Raw genomic sequence first — 3,674 nt, 5'->3', positions numbered from 1 at the left:
ACCCGCCTGGCACTTAGTTAAGAGGTTTTATTCCCTCCCTAACTTCAGGGGAAAATCCCTACCTGGGGAAACAACCTTTCTCGGAGAGGTGACCTTGGTTAAAACACAGCGCCAAGAAGGTGAGCAAACATATTAAGAACAGTATGCCATATATGCCAGGTCCCTTGAAACAGCAAGGATGGACTGGCTCCCGGCACTTTAGGTTCTGGACATCATCTGTTAGCATTTGGGGGAAAGGCATGGGCTGTATTACATTAGTGAGTCATCAGTAAGGAAAAGGAGCTTGCTCAGGAAGAGTGAGAAAAGTAGAGGGATGTAGGGCATTATCTGAGGACCACCACTGTTTGAGGGAAGGCAGAGGAAGGGATACTCCATAAAAGAGATCCAGAAAGTACAGTAAGATTCCGGATAAACTTTGAAGGTTGCAACAACTGAATTTCTCAATGGATTTGATATTGGTATGAGAAAAGGAATAGTTAAGGATAACTGCTAGAGCAGTGGTCGGCAAACTCATTGGTCAACAGAGCCAATATCAACAGTACAACGATTGAAATTTCTTTTGAGAGTCAAATTTTTTAAACTTAAACTATATAGGTAGGTACATTGTTATTAACTTAATTAGGGTACTCCTAAGGTTTAGGAAGAGCCACACTCAAGGGGCCAAAGAGCCGCATGTGGCTCACGAGCCACAGTTTGCTGACCACAGAACTAGAGCATCGTAAGAATCTTGCCTACTAAATTGAACTGACAATAAAAGGCCCATCTTAGACATTTGAAAAAAATAGATTCTTTTTTCTACCACCTCTTAAAATGACTTGGAGTTTGCAGGACATTATTACATTGTGGACAAAATAGATAGAAGTTGATTTCTGAGTTGAACATGAAAATTACCTTTTTAATTCAAATCTTATATTAAATTAGACACCAGGTCTTTCATTATATAAAAGCTTACCCTGTGCTGCTGTGCTGGCTTATTTGTTTTTGTTGTTCTTATGGGAAACAACTATTTCTTCTATTTAAATACAATATAAATTTGGAGGGAGAGAAGTATATTATATGCCAAGTGTCTCCTGGTTCTTAATGGTACCATGTAATATAGTAAATAAAGTGCTGCTTTTAATATAAAATTGTTTATGAATTGGGGCATAGAAGGGGGCAAAAGAAAAGAAATTTAATAGGGTTAATTCCTGTTCCTTTTACAGGGCAGAATTGTTGGCTGAAATATAATTCTAGACTGCAAACACAAGCCCAGTGATAAATTTTTGCAAACCAAAAGAAAGCTTAGAAAAGGAAGAGAGAAAACATAACTTCCAGGAAAATTGGATTTAATAGGATGGTAGGTTTGTTTTGGTTAGGTTATTTCAGGTTGCAAAGGAGAAAGACATGCTTAGGAGACCTCACTGAAAGAGAATTTATTATGAGAATTAAGGCAGTTTCTCAGCATTTGAACACTGAGACATATGGAGAGAATTGTTTAGGACACTGGACCAATTCTAGTAGCTAGGAGCTACGTAGAGTAGTGTTTCTTGTAACTGAGCCTCTCTCTGCTTCTTTCTTCCCGCTTCTCTTGTTCTACTGATTACTCCTGACTCTGCTTCCCCTCAGCCTCCTGGCTTCAATAAATGGATGGATGGATGGGTGGATGGGTGGATAGATGATAGGTAACTATCTACTCACCTATTTGGCTTCAGTTGATAAGTAGGTAGATAGGTAGGGAGGGAAGGAATCTATTATCTCATGTCTGCTGTTAACTACCTTCTGTGTTTTGTCTGCCTTTTATAAAGTATCCTGTGTATCTCACATTCTGATTCTCTGAGAGAGAATATCTTCTTAGAGTGAGTTCCCTATGAGAGTATCCCTGTTGGGAATAATTCTGCCAGGCCACTTTTAAACTGCTCCTTAAGCTTGAAGTGATTGCTTTTGGCCAAAATTCTGGTCTAACTTGTGGACAAGATGGTAGAGTAACATGATCTCTGTCTAAGGAAACTCTCCTCTGAAGTTCGTAAGGCCGGCTAACAGTCATGGTACTGTCTGGTACAAGAGAACTGTAATATTTTGATAGTCTTTTCCCTGCCTGAAATACAGGTAACCCTATCACTAAGGTTAGCTCTAAAGATAGGAAATTATTGAGGCCATCAGCCTGAACACCATTGTGAATGGCTCATTATTTTCAATTTCCAAATGAAATTAAGTGTCTTCTTTTCTTTCTCTCTGAACATTTAAAAGCATACAAATTTATTATAAATAAATCCATATATAGTTATGCTATAATAAAAGGACATTATCTTATTTAAATACATAGTCCCAAACAGACTTTTTTTTTTTTAAGAGATCATGCCCTAACCAGTTTAGCTCAGTGGATAGAGCGTTGGCCTGCAGACTGAAAGGTCCCAGGTTCTATTCCAGTCAAGGGCGTGTATCTTGGTTGTGGGCACATCCCCAGTGGGAGGTGTGCAGGAGGCAGCTGGTCGATGTTTCTCTCCCATTGATGTTTCTAACTCTCTATTTCTTTCCCTTCCTCTCTGTAAAAAATCAATAAAATGTATTTTTTTTAAGAAAGAGAGATCTCGCCCTGACCAGTTTGGCTCAGTGGATAGAGCGTTGGCCTGCAGACTGAAAGGTCCCAGGTTCGATTCCGGTCAAGGGCATGTACCTTGGTTGCGGGCACATCCCCAGTAGGAGGTGTGCAGGAGGCAGCTGATCGATGTTTCTCTCTCATCGATGTTTCTAGACTCTCTATCCCGCTCTCTTCCTCTCTGTAAAAAATCAATAAAATACATTTTAAAAAAAGAAAGAGAGAGAGATCTCATTCTTTCCTTTTCAGGCTTGGAATCAGATAGTTCTGTGTTAGATTCTGCTTCTGCCACTTACTAGCTCTTATCTTGGCCAAATTCATTCTCAGGTCTCAGTTTATCATCTGTTTTCTTGTTTTGTTTTGTTTTTAAATGATAATACTTATTGTCATCATAGAGTTACTAGAGGTCTGGTGCATGGATTTGTGCATATTGAAAGGAAATTAATTAGAAGGTGGTCGGCGGGGCGGGACCAGGTGAAATGGGCCAGACACGCCCTGGAGCCAACCTCCCAAGGTCCCTCCCCGGCCGGCCGCACCTGGGGCAGCGCCGGGGCTCAAAGGGCATCTATCTGCAGAGTGAGTGGGGTCCCTCCAGTGGGGTGAGGTCCCTTGGCCTGGCCTATGAGGATTGGGCCGAAACCAGCAGTCCAACAACCCCCTATGGGTCCCAGAATGCAAGAGGGCACTCTGCAAAGTTGCTTTCGCTCAGCAGCTCCTGCATTGAGCATCTGCCCCCTGGTGGTCAGTGCGCATCATAGCTACCGGCTGGTTGGCTGGTTGCTTAGGCTTTTATATATAGAGAGAGATTATTGTGAGGATAAACAAGGTGATATATGCTTGATACAGTGTCTAGCACATGACAAAGGCCTGAGAAGTTGCTACAGTTTGTTGGTATTGTTATTACTGACTAAGGCATGGAATTAATTTCATTAAAATTATCTAATCAGTGTGAATGATATTTCATTAAAAGAAACTATACTCATTTCTATTTCTAAAGTATCTGTTAAACACCTCCATTGGGGGCGAGGGGGGAGAAGGATATTACAGAAATCTAATAAAATATTTTTATTTTATCTCTATTTGTTTTTTATGAAACATA

At 40.5% G+C, this 3,674-nt stretch overlaps 1 protein-coding gene across 4 annotated transcripts in view; it reads left to right on the top strand.

The window, feature by feature from the left end:
• MKLN1 (muskelin 1) overlaps positions 1-3,674 on the top strand; it is a 346,320-nt gene that overhangs the window by 326,739 nt on the left and 15,907 nt on the right. The gene's annotated exons all lie outside the window — the stretch shown is intronic.

Source organism: Myotis davidii, unplaced genomic scaffold (genome assembly GCF_000327345.1).
Source record: "Myotis davidii unplaced genomic scaffold, ASM32734v1 scaffold1290, whole genome shotgun sequence".
In the NCBI taxonomy this organism is placed as follows: Eukaryota; Metazoa; Chordata; class Mammalia; order Chiroptera; family Vespertilionidae; genus Myotis; species Myotis davidii.
This window is presented reverse-complemented; position numbering and strand designations above follow the sequence as displayed.